Source organism: Ambystoma mexicanum, chromosome 1q, assembly GCF_040938575.1.
Source record: "Ambystoma mexicanum isolate Mex_15411 chromosome 1q, UKY_AmexF1_1, whole genome shotgun sequence".
Classification (NCBI taxonomy): domain Eukaryota; kingdom Metazoa; phylum Chordata; class Amphibia; order Caudata; family Ambystomatidae; genus Ambystoma; species Ambystoma mexicanum.
The window spans coordinates 1,207,330,529-1,207,347,307 of record NC_090922.1 but is presented as its reverse complement, the minus strand read 5'-3'; positions in this window follow the sequence as shown (position 1 = coordinate 1,207,347,307).

Here is a 16,779-nt window from a genome sequence, read left to right as displayed (position 1 = left end):
CTCGCTTAATTGGTTGAATGACAGAGAAGGATATTGGCAGTGCAAGCAGAGGCTTAGCCGAGGAGCCCAGGAGCTCAAGATTGGAGGAAAGGAGAAAGTGGTCAGACCAGGAGAGAGGAGTAGTGAGAGGATTAGAGGGGGGGGTAGGCTTTGATGAGTGCATCCAAAGTGTGCCCGACTGAGTGGGTAGGTCCAGAGGGAAGAATGGTGAGGGAGAAAGTATCACAGAGGTTGCGGAAGAGTAGTTTTGATACATCAGGAGAATCCAGATGAATAGGGAAGTCCTTGAGGAGGAGAAGCTTAGAGGTGGGTGTCAGAAGAGAGAAGGCGAGGTTGTCCCAATCAGAGAGGAAGGGACAGATCGACCCAGGAGTCCTTTAGATAGTAGCAAGAGGGAGGGAGAGTGTAAGAGAGACACAGAGCTTGCAGACAAGACATTCAATGGAGGAGTAGGATTGAGTGGGTATGATGGAAGCAAGGACCCATTTGGGGAAGACAAAAGCTACTTCACCTCCAATCCGGTTAGACCCAGGCTTGGAGAGGATCTTGTAACCCTCCGGGAGGAGAGTGTCAAAAGCAGTGACAGAGCTGGCATTGAACCAGTCTCAGTGAGAGCAAGGACGTCAAAGTCTTCTAGGAGGTGACAGATGTCAGAGGAGTGTTTGACAGTAGAGTGAGAATCGAGGGTAGCTAGGTGAAGCTGGTTGCCACCTTTTAAAGGTCTTCTGGGGGGGCGTACAGGGGCGCGGTATGCCCGTTAATTGGGAAGAAGAGGTCAGAAGGGTGGCAGCTGGAGGAAAGGCAGGAAAAGGGAGGAAGTTCATGAGAGACGGGAGACGCCTATCAATAAGAAGGAGATTGGGTTGCAAGCTCTGGGCCATTATAGTGCCATTCTGGTAGACATTAATGATGCACCTAGATGAAAGGAAGTGTGCCAAAAGAAGTTACCATCTGGTTCAACCATTAATAGAAGAGGAAGAGAAAGGTGAGAGGATAGTGACCATATGGGGAGTCCAAAATTCAAGAGAGGGGACAGTGAAGAGGATATCAGTGATAGTCTGCCTGGAAGAAGATTTGCCATAGGTATCGGCAATGGGCAGTCCTGGGTTGGAGACCAGGAATGCTTTCTTAAATTCTTCCTGTGTGCAGAATAAGGCGGAGTGAATTCCCCTGCAGTCTGGCAGTATAATAGTATTGTTATGAATGATACCCAGGCCGATTTGAGTATAAAAACATGGGATCTTTATTTAGGTAGAAGAGTTGACAACACCCAGCCAGGGAACAACTCCAACAGACTGCCCGTTGGAACCAACCTGGTTAGCATTCTGGAAGCTCGAAGCTGTGCTTCCAAATTTACACAACAGTCGGTAGGTGACATATGAACATTCCAGGCAAGACATGCCTGAACTACTAACAATGAAATCCTATGTGAAACAAGATACTCCCTCCTAACAAGTATCTACTTTGTTTCCTCTGTAGACATAAGTGAAGAAAAATAACCCTTCGGTTTCAGTGTGTCTACAGAGTCTAGGCGTTGAAGCTCAGAGTGAAATTGACAAAATGTCGTCATCAGAGGTTGCCGCCTGGAACACACTGAGAGTTTCATTCACTTTCTCTGGGCTAATTATTCACAGCTGCTGGCCCGGCCTGACAGCCAATTGGAATCTGCACATAAAAGCAAAGGCACAGCGCATAGTGCACACGTGTGCGGAATAAGGCACAGTGAGCCCGAGTGACTTCCCCTGCAGTCTGGCATTCTGGCAAAATCAGTAAGGTAAGTCATCAAACACTGCTCGTGGATTTATTAGGACCTTGGCCTTTGTCTGGCCGTGTGTGGCTAATTTGTATAGAGTTACTTGTGGAGGCTGGGTAGCCCATGGTATACGGGCTGAGAAGCAACAGCACTGTAAGTGCACTCCTCAACCAAATGCCAAAATGAGGAAAAACAAAGCACAACAGTGTGGATTAAACCCACCACCTACAGTGCACTTGAATGACAATCTTGCACAGAAGCGAACCATGGCTGAGGTGGTGATAGGAAGTAAAGGGAATAGCACAAATTTGGGTGGGGTAATTGCAACAGAAGTATTGCCGGAACAGCTAATTAACCCACCAGAGCAGGCGGTTGCCCTGTTGGACCTTCCTAGTGTGTCTCCACCGGTAAAGATCGTCAACACTGATGCATCATGCTCATTAGCGCACCTAGATTTTGAAGACTTAGATAATTGCAGAAATGTTGAGTTCATTTCAGATGTGTCGACCTTGGCTTCAGCAGTGTCACACAAATTTGCCAAATGGGCCCACCTGTCCCTGGGGCCACGATTGTCAAATGGCCCAATTTGGGACATGCTGGAGGAAGTCTTGCTGCGTAGACCTGCACCAATGTGGATTACTCACTATTCCCCAACTTTATTTGACAAAATGGCATGTACTGCTGAAACTCTCCAGACAGCAGAGTCCTCTCCTGCCAGGTTGGGAAGGAGAGAGCGGCAGAAGGATCCTATTCAGAATCATACCGATAATACCCAAAGTGAGCAGGTGACTCTTTATCATTTACTGTACATTACAGGATTTTAAACTCCATGGACAAGGGTCATGATTCTGTACAGAGTGAACTCTGAGATGAGATTAACTTTGCGTGATCTGTGTGCAAAGATGAATTTTATTGAGGGGTATGTTATGGCAAGCAGGCAGCGGCTCATAAAAATTCTCAAAACTTTACAGCCGGATTCGGTTGCCTTGCCCACGTCACTTTTACTGATAATAGGTCAACTACAAAATCCATTGGATGTCAAACTGTGCCATCTTCTTCTTATTCAAATAACCTATCAGTGCATGAAGATGACAGTGTAGTTATATTACAGCCTGACACTGTTCACTCGAATAAATCTGTTCACCATATTGAGCTGCCCATAATAAAGAGTAAGGCTTTGGTTCCTTGCCCTAAGGAGATGGTCACGTTTGTGGAGGAATTATCTACATCTATACCGTTTCAGGAACAGAAAGGGAGGAAGTAAACTAAGAATATAAAAAATGTCCAGCAGAAAAACAAAAAGGGCTCAAGAAAGTTCCTCTGTTCCCTTAGAGGTACAAAAGGTCTAATTGTGGATTCTAATGAAGCCTCAACATCACGTCTTAAAGCTGTAATGGGAGGGCCACGGGAGGACGTTGCAAGGGCCCAGTAATGCACTGTGTACATCACAGCAACATGCTTCATCATTGGGTACGTGCCTGCCTTCGAAAAGTACCATCAATAAGCTTTCTAATGGGCTTATTACTAGTTTTTTGAAGCTAGTGAAATAAATAAATCTCCCTAATCTTAAAGTTCCAATGCCTAGTCTATATCAAGATACAGCAAACAAAGAGGACTTGGACTTTTTGATTAAGCACACGTGATGATTGCAGAGTAGGGTCATATCAGGTACCAGAAGAGATCACGGTACAATTCGCTGGACCATCTCTGCTTAAGCCAATTGCTATACCCTTTACACCAATCATCTAATAAGCAAGCATCCAAGAAAAAGTCTTTCCTCTGTTCATCTTATTGGAGGACAGAAGAAAGAAGGTTATGAATCAGCCAACTGAAGTATCTAAAACTGGGGCTGAGGTCCAAGATAAACAATATCAAAAAACATTGAATTATTTAACACTGTCACGGGTGGATGACTTGCTTGTTGGTTCTCAGGTTGTGGCAGAATCAGTTGAAGGTCTGCAAGAGTATGAGGGGCGCTGCTTTAAAATATGTTACATTGGAACGTCTTTTTGCTGGTAATGATTCTGTTCCCTTGAACAGATGTTATGTTTTAACTCTTTTTGAAGTACCTGACCACCAAAGATTTAGCACAGGTACAATTTACTGATAGTAACAGAGTTGATCTGGTGAGACCTGGTTCTTTTCTACGGGAGGGCCCTACACTGAGACAACTAGGCTACCTAATTACTGATGCCCCAGCTCATTTAGATCATCTAGATCTAGATCTAGATCTTTCCACACAGCCCAAATCGATATTGGGGTCTAATCTTTCATTTGTCCAAGAGCCCCTGCCGGTTACAGTAAATTTAGAGAGGTCGAATTGCTATTTAGGTGGAGGGGACAGCCGAGCACAACAAACCTTTTCTTATGACAGAGCCCATATTCTTGGCACACTGCATGTTTGAGGGGACACAAGCCTGGGAGCCAAGCGAAATTAGCACACAACAGTAGTTGCATGGAATACAAACAGATCTCAACACTTGAGATCAAGCCACCGTTTGCGGGACCCTGCTGATTTAATTTACCTTCAAGAGACATGGCTTACCGGACATCCCAATATTGGATGGGTTTGATATGTGTTTTTAATGAGTACATAAGGGATTAAGAGGGTGCACTTATGGAGGGCTGGTATGTGCGCTCTGTCATGCTAGTGATATTAAGATGATCAATTTGGAGTTGGGAAGAGAAGACATTTTGGGCTTCAGACTTGAGTGGTCAGTGGGAGGGCCATCCCTAAAGCCAACATGCATTGTCCTGAATGTTTATTTCAATTTAGGGGTGACTACTGTGCAGTCGTTCATGGATTATATCTCAGACTGCTTAGAGAAACCTGTAGGGGAACAAAGAACAGGTGTGTAAATGCTGGGTGACCTGAATAGCGAGTGCCTTGATAGCATTACTAGAAAGGCGCCAAAAATGTCAAAGGAAAGAGGGCAAGTAATCAGGTCTACTTTAGAACTGTGGAATGTGTCGCTCCTAAATGGGAGCTTACAATGTGACATCCCAGCACATTAAACGTGGGGTAACTAGGTAGCAGAATATACTTTAGATTATGTATTTATTTGAAATGATTTGGTCCCTAGATGTGAAAACCTGCTGGTAGCTTCTAGCCAAGGAAGTGATAGTCATCAAGTTATATTGGAGTTACACCTGTCGAATGAAGAAGACTCAAGAAAAACCCATGGTGTTTGCTTAGAAATAAGGAGAAGAGACCATGCAGTCCTTTGGCGACCTGCTCTCTATTGTAGGCTGAACGCCAGAGTGGAGGATTGGTATGAAGAGGGTAAATTTGAGAAGATAGATCCAATTAATTTTGTATCCTGAAACCAGTACCTGATGAGAGGGCTGGTTTCAGCAAGGAAACTGGACAGGGCCTAGTTCTGGGCAATTATCGACATAGATTTGACCTGACACTGAGGTTTTAAAAAAAAAAAAAGGAACTTGGATCAAATGTCCGCTTAGCAATCGAGCAAGGCGGGTCAAGTATGCTAAAGGGAAAAAAACCAAAGCAAGTACCCAGAAAATGGATGAAGCCATAGCGACATATACTATAAAAGCATGATGCTGAAGTAATGTTGAACACTCTATAATTGGGAGCGGGCCGTGTTTCTGGTCTTTGCTGAAATCAGTAGATCATCAACTCTCGATGCAAACCCAACCGATCGATGGGTACGTTTGGGGGGGGTCATTTTGAGGCACTTTATCAAAATAGCTATGAGATCATTTGCATTGTCCTAGACGAGGCCAGGTCACTTGAAGGTATTTAATCTTGGAACATCTTAGACATTGATATAGATAATGTTCACAGTGCAATTCTCAAAGCATAGAGCTCAAATGCACCTGGGCTGGATGGCCTTTCAAGTATGATGTTTAAATCAAATCCCTCGCTTTGGGCTAGGGTTCTGCTGGAACTGTTCAATAGCATTATGAGACGCTTAATCTTTCCACCTTCCTGGCTGAAGGTGATCATTGTGGTAATTTTCAAAGCAGGAGATCGGCTGAATTTGAATAACCACAGGACAATATCTCTGCTGGATGCCTCCTATAAAATCTTTTCAAAATGTAAGTTGAGGGCACTCATTGCCTGGGCAAAGGAAGCACAGTGCCTAGACTTGAATCCGTCAGGGTTTAAAGGAGGCACTAACACCTCATTGAATAGCCTAGTGTTGAGGCTGTTAATTAGTTGTGGAGTCTGAGCAGCAAATGTACTTTTCCGTTTTGGACATTAGCAAGGCTTTTGATTGCATCAACAGAAGTAGATTATGGAGTAAAATGCACACAAAAGGTTGCCCATCTCCACTATTGTATATGCTTGAGGCACTTCACAAGTGCACTAGGGTGCGGATCAAATAGGATCAGCAGGGAACACTTTTAGACTGAGTTCTAACAAAATGAGGATTACGCTAGGACTGCATAATGGCCCTCTTTCTGTTCAACATGTATATGGAAGACATCATTGATAGCTTGAGAGTGGCTAGCGCGAATCCCCCAAAATGGGGATCCCTTGTGGTCTACTATTTCCTCTATGCAGACGATTTGGTGCTTGCTGACTATACTCCAATTGGGCTGCTGCCCTCTTTGGAGGCAGTTAGCAGGTACTTTAAAGACTTTGGATTGGACCTTAATATATTGAAATCTAAGGTCCTGATGGTGAACCATGGGAAAAGGACAGTAAGGACCCGGTATAACTGCCAAAAGTCAAGTCTTACGATGAAGAATTAATGCACTTTCCACTTAGTGTTAAGAAAAAGGTGAAGGAACATGACTGGATCGCAAACAGAGAAAAGTTGGTGTGCCTTAAAGTGTTCAAACACTAATATGACATTAAGCCACAAAATATGTTACAGCCATATTTAGAAAAAGCCTTTCTAGAGCATGTAGAAGGGTGGCGTTGAAAATAAAGCTAAACCTGTTCCCCATTCCAGGCGTATTGGGTGATAGAGTCAAAATTCTAAGGCAGGAGAGACTCTGTCTCTATCGTTATTGTGATAGGGACACAGTCGTTAAAACATTTAATGATAGTCTGTACAGCCTTGAACAATTGTCTTTTACAAATGTTTGACGGTTGGAGGACAAAAACTTTGATCACCTGCTGGGAAAGAATGTGGTACTGTTTTCTGACCAATCCAGGCGATAAACTGTTGTTAGCTGCAATAAGATATCTTAACCTAATTCTCCCAGAATGAAAATTGCAAAGACACATTTCTTTTTTGTGGTAACGCAATATCCTCCGACACTGTTGATTTGTATCTACTCTAATATATAGTTGGGTGGTTAATGTGGTTTCGTCCACAAAGACCGAAAATATTTGTCTGAATGCATGATTTGGCCAAATTTCGGCCGTTCGAAAATTCCAAACGGCCGAAAAGTTTTACCAAATCACGCATTCAGTGCTGGGGGCTGCTGGGGTGACCCCCGCACCCTTGCTCACTATATTGTGAGCGGGGGTGTCCCCCCCTCAGTGAATGCCCCCCCTGAAAAAAATAAAAAAGGAAAGGACCCTGCAGCGCCGGTTCTCAATCACGGAAGTGAAAGGGAACAGGCGTTGCAGGGACCAGCAAGTCGGAGGCAAGTTAAGTAGGGGGTTGGGGTGGAGGTGTGGCGGGGATGTGTTAGGGGTGTGGGCGGGGGTGTGGGCAGAGGCAGGACCAAGTCAGATATGTTCTGGGGAGAAAAGACCAAAGATTATTCCGGAAAATAATCTTCGGTCTTTTCTCTCTCGAACATTCCTACCTTGGTCATTCAACCCCAAACCGTAACTGTGTCTATGTGTTCGATGGACACATTTATTACATTTTTAGGGAGTTGGTTTTAGTTTTTAGATCTTGTAATGGTCTGATGTCTAGACATAGTTTCAATTGTGAGGATTGTTTAGTCTATTGGATTTTATGAGTATTAGTATATTTATATTTTGTAGTGATTTTCTAAACGTTTTTAAGTGTTGAATGTATGATTGGAGGTGAGGGGAACTGTATTGGCGGAGTGAATTATGGAGTGCTGGGTGGCAATTAGGGCCACGTTTATTCATCTCTATGATACAGATTTGTTGATGCTGAGTAAACGTTTGTTGATGACTGTTGATGATTATTCTATAAGCTCTTCTTCCTCTTTTTTCCTTTTTTCAATGCATAGATTTACATTTATCGTAATGGTTGTTTTAATGTTACTGTTGATGTGCAACTGTTTCTTAATGTCGATTTGTGAAAGGTTTAATCTTAAACTGTAACACAATAAAGTAATTACATTTCTTCCTTCCAGACTTCGAGAGAGGGGTAGGAAAGGTGATAGAATAGCACTTAGAATAGATGGGAGAGATTGAGGGCACCATAGTTGCAGGGGGACAGGGGGTTGAAGAACGAACAAGTGCACAGCACAATGCACAAGGAACTCACCAGGCGGCCTAGCAACCAGTCAGGTGAAGAGGAGTCCGATGCAACAGGTGAAACAGTAAGTCAAGGGTAATGCAGAGTAGGGCCTAGGTTACAGAGAAAGCAGTGAGCAAGAACAATTCAGCAATGTGGTGGCGCAGCCTCTAATACAGAGAGCATCAGAAAAGATAATCAAGGAAGGCAAGATGCCTAACAATTGGCAGGCAGTATTATACAGATGTGGCTATAATTAATTTCCGCATTAAGTAGATAAGCTTACAAACATAGCAGGCTTGAAGGAGTTAGACCAAGGGATTAGAGTTAGCAAGATGTAGATTGTGAAAAGCAAGCAGATTCAAGACACAGCTAGATTTGAATTTCAGGAATACAGCAAAAAGCAGCAATTTAAATGGAGCCAGCAGACTTTTAAAACACCGCTAGATTTGAGTTTCAAGAATACAGCAAAAAGCAGCAATTTAAATAGAGCCAGTGGATATTTAAACACAGCTAGATCTGAGTTTCCAGAATACAGCAGAAATTCAAATGGAGCCACCTTTGTATTTCACAGTATTGGTTTTATGGCGGTATGAAAACCTTCTTGCCGAATGAAGGTATATCATGGTTATCGCGGTATAGCAGGTGGAGTTAACTAATCTTAACATATATTTTCTTAAAGGTCATAAATTGTCAGCATTTTGATACTTGTCTCTACACATTTTTATTTGATCCTCCAGGAATCTAAGGCGGCTGCAGATTTGGTCTTTCATGGCGCTCACTTGTTGTTCGCCTTGAATGCAAGAGTGACTAATGGAAGTGTTAACATGCACATTTACGAGCAATGAGCTTGCTGCTCAGTCACAGGTCATGGCTTTGAAAATCGGCCTCCACCTGCATTATTTTGGAACCACATGGCATGGGCATCATGGCCTCTCGCTGCAATCAATCATAAAAGTTTGTTTTGATAACACTTTATCCAATTAAAGGGAGAAACATCACTCATGTGTGGTCTGAAATCCCATGTCATTGTGTTTCTTTTATCAAAATGTCATAGCCGATATTATGGTCTAGTAGAGAGAGAGGGGACATGGGCAGTGTGAGAATGGGATGGATTAATAGGGTATTAGTGGTAGCGGCTAAACAAATATTAAAAGTTTGGAAGTCAAGGAAAAAGCCGGTTGTGGATGAATGGCTGAGTGATGTCCGTACTTTGTCTGATTATGAGAGAATTATGTTAGCGAAACAGAAGAGGGAGGAGCATTACCTTAGAACTTGGGGTTCCTTCAATGACTTATACAGTTGAGGTTTACTGATTGCATGCTTCATTTTTTCACTGGGATAGATGGAGGTTATTATTTTCGTACTCGATGTTGTGTGTTGTATTTGTTGGTGTTGTATTGTCTTTTGTCTTGAGATGTTTGGTTTTCTACTACAAGATAGGGATTTGTGGTAGTGTGTTTGGGTTTTAAATTTTGGATTTAAGTTAGGTTAGGTTCAGTAAATTGTTATTGTAAGTATTATACAAATTGAATGCATATCTCTGGTGTAATGGATATGTACATGTAACTTTTCTCTTGTATGTTTTATTCTCGAAATGATAAATAAAATGATTAAAAAAAAGTCATAGCAACACACACTCACCGAAAGATTGACCATTGATCAAATCACTATAGCTTGTTTACCATCTGCCTGCTGTATTATAAAGGCCTGATGTTGGAGTCGCCACTGACCATGTAATCCTAACAGGACAGCGTTCAGTGGGCGCTGTTGATTTCTTTCTTGATTCTTGCAATACATGTTCATTTACCTTCTTAAAGATAGTGGCACAGAAACCTTTTGAAAATGACAAAGTTAAAATACATATCGGCACAAATATGGCCTAGACCACCCCCTCGCCACAGCCCCATCATTACTATTTTCCCCAGGTCTGAGCCCAATAGGACCCTTGTCATGTGAGTTGAGACGGAGGAATGCTTTCATGGGTGGTGTCACAAATCGAGGATAGACCTGAGAAATATCTCACCCCCATTGCTCTGTATACTTCAAATTGAATGTAGAATCTGTCCTGCCTGCGTGAGTCCATTGCCATATGCAGAAGGCAGGTAGGTGAAGGATCAAGCGAAGCAACAACTCTAGTGCCAATGTGCAAATCTACACAGAGGACAGTGGGGCGGGCAGGGGGAGGGCAGTTTATATACTAGCACAAAGCACTGATAGGCCCAGTGTTCATACAGTCTACAGAGCTAACGTTGTTTGTGGACATGCATCAGAAGGGCATCAATTTCATTTCCCCTTAGAATTCTGGGATGTGTAGTTCCCCATCTTTCAAATTGGTGGGAAAACTAGAAAAACAGCTGATCCTTAACCCGACTCTACTGATCACTGAGAAAGAGCGGTCACGGCATCAAAGCTGCATTTACTAATGTGGCCTCAGTTTCCCTATGCTCTTGTCTGCCAAACAAGGCCCCCTTGGCAGACACCACATCCCACAGTGCAAGATCCAGACTGTGCAGCACTTGCTTACTGCGGCCTTTCCAAATCAGATTGAAAAACACACTTAATAGCTGCAGGCCCTAAAACAGTATACCAGTATAAACAACGTGACGGTTATTATAGTTCAATTAAGCTGTTCATGGTATCTATAATGGTATACCGGTATACCCCTAGAGCCAGCAGACTTTTAAACACAGATAGATTTGAGTTTCAAGAATACAGTAAACGGCACCAATTTAAATGGAGCAATGGATTCAAGACGTAACCCAAAAAGCAAAATTACATAAATTGGCAAATCAGAGTAAAGGTCTTAGTGCATCACGAACAAATAAGTTGCAGGTCCTATAACACTCTGAATCAGAAAGTTCAAAACATTGAACCCCAGGGGGAATGACTCCCTTCACCTTGATTACTGGTTTGATCCTCCTAGTGGGTTCATTTGCCAGTAGAATAAATCCCTTCTACTGGCATTCTTCAGCTTTCTTTCCTCAGTTCACAACACCAGAGGGAATAACTCGTTTCCCCTGGCCTTTCTCAGGGTTTGTTTTACAGTTCACAATAACAGTGGGAATTACTTCCTTCCCTTGGCCTTTCTCAGGATCTATTTTACAGCTCCCAACACCAGGAGAAATGACTGCCTTCCCTTAGCCTTTCTCAGGCTCTATTTTACAGCTCCCAACACCAGGGGAAATTAATCCCTTCCTCTAGTCTGTCTCATAAAGCAAAACACCAGTTGTGATGAGGGTCCCAGACCCAGGTTTCTCTTCATTTCCAGGAGTACTTGGTATACTCTACTGCCAAGTACTACGATGCAGGAATAGTTCACAATCTCCTTTTCTTGTGGGTGCGAGTCCCAGACCCATACTTCTCTGGTTCACTCTCCTGCTAGGTACTGTCACGAGAAAACTGGTAACATGTGCCTTTACCTAATAAAAAATAAAAAAATGAAATAATACAGAATAAATTGAGAGGGTAGGGGGGAGGGCGGTGGATGTGCGGGTGCCCATCCCACCAAACCCTCCATTTCCCCATACTTTTAACACCACCCAAACTACCCCCACACTTTTTACCCCTTACCCCCGCCCGCATATATTTATTTTTCGGTATTTTTTCGTTATTGCATTCGTTTTTTGTTTTCTGTATATTCACTGCATACCCAGAAAACTGACTTGCAGTATGCTTCCTCTCACTGTCTGCTTCAACAATGACTCCTGAGGCACTCTTTATTATGGTTATCTTCAGTAGTGGTAGTCTACCAGCCACTGTGCCAAGGAAGGTGACTTCCTTCAGAGGGCACCCTCTCGCTTCTTTCACTGTTGCTCTCACACCCGGTCCCCACCCAGACTTTCTCATCCTCCCGTTACTTCTTTCTTGGGAGCTCTTTGCGGGTTCTTGGCCGGTCTGTGGGTCTTGATTCACACAGTCTCTTTCTGTTCGGTGAAATCATGCGTGGCTCTGCTGCAGGATGTTGCTGGCGGTAACAGGGTCCTTCTGTGACTATTCGGTCGCCAGGGTTTCCGGTTATGCCTCTGCCTTATAGCTCCCAGCTTTGCTCTGGACTCATTCCACCCCACTGGACCAATGATTCCCCTCTCCAGCCTCCAGAGTTAGGGAGCGGGTTTCCGCTGCTTCTTGGACATCCTCTGGTTGAACTTCCTGGGCTGGACTGCCTCACCTGCTGGTTGGTTGGCTCTCTTCGTGTAGTACCTGGTCTATTTTTATATTGGCTGGTTGGCAATGGATGGCATTCTGTTTTGAATCCCTTTTCAATGTCTTCGGCCCTTCGATCTTTATTCCTCTGCACCTCCTACTCGTCCCAGTACTTCTCTCATAACTTCTTGGGTAGTCCATGCTCTTCCTCATCTCAGTGGAAGTCAAGTCTATGGACCTAAATAGGTACATTGGTTGGTTAGGTATACAACCAGGGTTGACAAAGTCAGGCGGTGTATAGGGTGTTGGGTGTTATATTGCATCTCCCTTAGATGTCCGTCCTTGTCCCTAGAGGGGGAGTCTCCCCCCATGAGCTCCTCCCACTGAGTACCTCCCACAGGGGGACTATCGAATAGCAGCCCCGCCTACCTGGCCTCATAGGAAGGGGCTCCCCCTTGGGGAGAAGTGACGACATCCAAGGATTTGTCACATACGGTTTGTGCTCAGTTGAGTTTACTAATAGTTGGATGGTGGAGTTTGAATGGAAAGTGATAGAAAACACCCTGAGAAAATGTTCAACTAATGTTGAGGATTCACTGGATAGAACATTTGTGAATGGCAAATGTGGGTACATACTTGGCCAACTGAATAACAATGTGGCATATTCTTTTTTAATATTCAGTTATTGCAGAAATGATTGCTATTAAGACATGGAAGCCCACTGAACCTACCTGCTATGCATACAATCTGGTGGGGTGAAATTATATGTGGCTGTGGCATCAATTAAATGTATTATCAAAGGAGCAAAGTACTGAAAAATATGATCAGGTTTGGCGAGCAGTTAAAATATAGTTTTACATGATGCAGAAAAGTATGCAAGTGTCTCCTGTGAGAAACTTGCAGCATTTCTCCCATGCTGTTCCCGGGTCTGCCGGACTGTTGGATCCCAACCCTGGGGGCGGACAAGCGAAGGAGGATCACCTGGGAAGGGGGTCCTTGGGGACTGCGGGAGGAGCACCCTTGGGCGAGATGCTGTATCCGCTTTTTTCAAATACATCCCTACCTGACATGCCCTCTGTCTTTTTGGAATATTGTCATCAGAGTCCCATCCTACCCCAATCTTTTCCCTTATGGAAAAGAAGGCGACACCATCAGGGGAAACCATACCATCCCTAAAACTCAATGTGAATTTTACCTCTCCTTTTGGTAAACCCATTTCTCGGCAACCTTACATCCAAACCCCCTTTTCTGACAAAAATCTACCCTATTTTTCTTTATCTTTCAAAGGACACTACAACTCCCATAATCCCATTCCTCAAATAGAATACCAAAAGACTGAGACGAGGAAGAGAGAGACTAGGAGTATGAAGATTACAAAAGGAAAACACGCTAAAACACTGAGGACAGACTCTTAAATTCTGACAGCAGGCTGTCCTGCTAATGAGGACAGGCAAGTTCAGACAGGACCAACCATCTGCAGACAATTAACATCTCACAGGTGCATAGAAAAGGGGCCTGCAGGGGAAGAGAAGGGAGTTGCTCTTTGGAAGCCATGCGGGAGGCTGCAAGGCTGAGTCTTGCAGAGGATCCCTACCTAAGTACCAAGCACTCGGAGCGAGCTGGCGACGCTGATAGGTGCCTGGAAGCCAAACCAGAGAGGGCAGAGAGACTGCTCCTAGCAGGACATGTCCAGGTCAGTGCCCATTCCCCTGGGGCATTGACACACAGAGGAAGAAGTGCATTCTGGGAAAAGTAGTGCCAAGAAGTATCTGCTTCCCCCCGGGTGAATGAAGGAGTTGGGGAGGAAGGAGGGGCAGGTGGTCTGGCTGTCGGCGCTGTGTCACGTGGGTGAGTGTAAGAGAGAGAGGAACCCAGGGGCATATGTGGGGCTGAAGCATAACGGAAATGAATGAACTGAGTCCAAGTGCATTATGGGACATGTCATTGTTTTTCCTAGAAAAAATCAAAGCCTGCAAGGATTGTGAATGAGATGTCCAACCATGACTGCTCGAGACCTGCATTGAATTTTGATACCTTGAGAGGTCCGAGCCTGACAGAGGGAGACCTACATGAAAGGATGTCTTTGAACTTTTTTGTGTGCTCAAAACTACATGTGCCAAGAGGTTTTAGAGTAGGAGACAAAACATTATGGTTAAAAATAAGTCGAAATGGTCATGCTGAGGTACCTGTCAAATCCTCGCACATTTGAAAGACTTTGACAGTGAAACCAAAGCAAGGAAGAAGGCTTGAGCCCGGCTGAGGGGAGCCTACCGTGAACTGGTGAACTACAAATTATAACTCCAGAGGAGTGAGGAGAGTTAAGTGCTGCACAGTGGTGGTCTCACGGGGTGTGGAGGCAGACCCAGGAGGGCCACCGAGACCTAGATGAATCGTAATCAGGGAAGCTGAAGACTTGGGGAAGGGAACCCCCAAGTCATTTGAAATTGTGGTTTAGATATTTCTTTTCAGAGAGAGCTATTTTGTTTTGGGAACTTTGTGAACACTATAACTCAGGTGAGAGAGACCTGGGGCACCTACAGTGAACTGTTGTGGTAATATATTCTTGGTTAGGAACTGAAGAGCTGAGAAGGGCTGATCTCCAAGACCAGAGAGACTACCCCTCGCTAAGACCAAGAGAACTATACCTTGAAAGGAGACCCAAACTTGGGTGAGGGAAACCCAGGGGGTCCTTGTTGAATCTAGAAAAAGAAGCCATACTTCCATCCTGACTTTAAATTTGATGAACCCTTTCTGTTGTTTAATTACTCATCCCTCTTCAAAGTTATTATATAAGCTTAGGGAAAGTAATAGGTTTATTAGTTTAACTATTAGAATTTTGGACTAGACTGACTAGGACTGTTTTATTTTCTTTTGTTCAATGGTCGAGATTACTCCCATTCTAGCATTACGGCAAGTTAGGAGTTTTTCCAAACCCCTTGAAATCTGTTCAATAAACACCATTGAACTTAATCTTTGTGTTGCGTTCTTACATTTGATACCATGAGTTCCTCACACTCCTAGTTGACATATTTGATTAATGCAACATTAGTGATGTATTTGTAAATTGAGATCTGAATATGGATATTCTATTTCTTTGCATAATGTGTTTTATATCAAACCCTTTGCACATTCATTCATACTAAGTTGACATAACATGACCGTTCATGCACAAATTAAAAAGGTACATTACATATTTTCCGAATTGAGGTTTTTTCTCATATCCTTAATTTTTATTTATTTATTTATTAACATTTATAAAGCGTGCATCAGCCGGGAAGCTTTGTGGCGCTGTTACAGACAAAAAGAAATTGTTGCGGGCTACAGAAGAAGAAACTTAGTTACAAGGTTGTGAGGCAGAATAGACATACATGGTTACAAGGAAGTACAAGAGTAAGCAGAGTGCGGAGGTGGAAGGGGAAAGTCGGAGGGCGGGGATGAGTGAGTGTTAGTTAAAGAGTTTTCGTTTTTAGGCCTTTGCAGAATGCAGTGAGGGATGTCTCAGCTCTTAAAGCGTTGGGTAAGGCGTTCCAAAGTTTGGGGGCTAGGCGAAGAAAACCAACCCCTCCTGCTTTGGCTCTTTTGAAGGGTGGGATACATAGTTGGTTGGCGTAGTGGCTTCTCTTGGGGCACGAGGAGGAATCTCTGGTGATAGTCTTTCCGCCCTGCCTTACCTATCTGAAACTAACACCTTTATGCGTTAGAGTGAGGTTCTTGAATGTTATTCTCTCTTTTACAGGGAGCCAATGGGCAGTCCGTCTGGCCTGCGTGATATGGTCTCTTTTAGGGATACTAAGAACTGCTCTGAGCACGTTGTTTTGGACTATTTGGAGCCTATTTAAAGTTTTAGCTGAGGGGCCTGCTAGGAGGGCATTGCAGTAATCTAAGTTAGCTCCGATAGTGGCTCGAGCGATGGAGAGGCAGTTTCGGTTGGAAAGAAGAGGTTTATTATTTAGTGGTGTGGGCGGATGCGTAGGCAATAGCACTAATGTGTCATGTCATAGACAAGGAAGAGTCTAGGAAGACTCCAAGGATCTTCAACGAGGAGGAGACAGGAATGGTGTATTGTTGATGGTGAAGTTACAATATTTTTGGTTGAGTTTGGACAGAGGTTCTTTGGGGCCTAAGTGGATGATCTCAGTCTTGTCTCCATTGAGGCAGAGTCCATTGGCAGCCATCCAGGCTTGAATGGAGGTGTACATTTGAAGAGGGCTGCTGAGTCTTGGTCATAGGATCCAGTGAGAGGGAGGAGGACTTGTGTGTCGTCGGCATAGTTGGTGTAGGCTATGCTGAGGGAGTCCAGTTTGTCGAAGAGTGGCTTTGTGAACCGGTTGTAGAGTGTAGGTATGGTGCAGGAGCCCTGTGGCACTCTGCAGTGGATGGTGGCGGGCGCGGCGTAAGCCTGGTCCGAGAAGACCTTCATGGCTCTGCCTTCCAAGAATGAGGTTCTCCAGGAGGAAGCTTGTTTGGAGAAGTGAGCTGCGTTAGCGAGATGGAAAGTAAGGATTTTGTGATCAACGA